Raw genomic sequence first — 589 nt, forward strand, 5'->3', positions numbered from 1 at the left:
ACAGCTGTGAAAGCGGTGAAAGGGGGGAAGAGCTTGGTTTCGGCAATTGCTCTTGACAAAGCATTGCGGAAGGGAGGGGAAGTGTTTCTTGCGACAATAGTTGATGAGAAGACAGACTATTATGAAGAGGTGACAAACGAAATTGCTAGCATGCTGCAGCAATTCAAGGATGTGATGCCGCCTCAGCTACCGAAGAAACTCCCACCTAGGAGAAATATCGACCATCGAATTGAGTTGGTGCCGGGGACAAAGCCACCATCTCAAGCCCCTTATCGAATATTGCCAATAAAATTGGCAGAATTGAGGAAATAATGGGAAGAGCTGATTGACTCGGGATTTATCCGCCCTTCCAAGGCTCTATATGGTGCTCCCGTGCTGTTTCAAAAGAAGGTGGATGAAAGCCTTCGCATGTGTGTGGACTACTGAGCACTTAACAAGGTAACAATCAAAAACAAATATCCTGTCCCTTTAATTCAGGATTTGATGGACAAATTATGTGGAGCCTCTATCTTCACGAAATTGGACTTGCGGTCGGGGTATTGGCAAGTGCGGGTTGCTGATGGGGATGAGCATAAAACTACTTGTGTGA

This window comes from Populus euphratica, unplaced genomic scaffold (assembly GCF_000495115.2).
Source record: "Populus euphratica unplaced genomic scaffold, PopEup_1.0 scaffold46.1, whole genome shotgun sequence".
NCBI lineage: Eukaryota > Viridiplantae > Streptophyta > Magnoliopsida > Malpighiales > Salicaceae > Populus > Populus euphratica.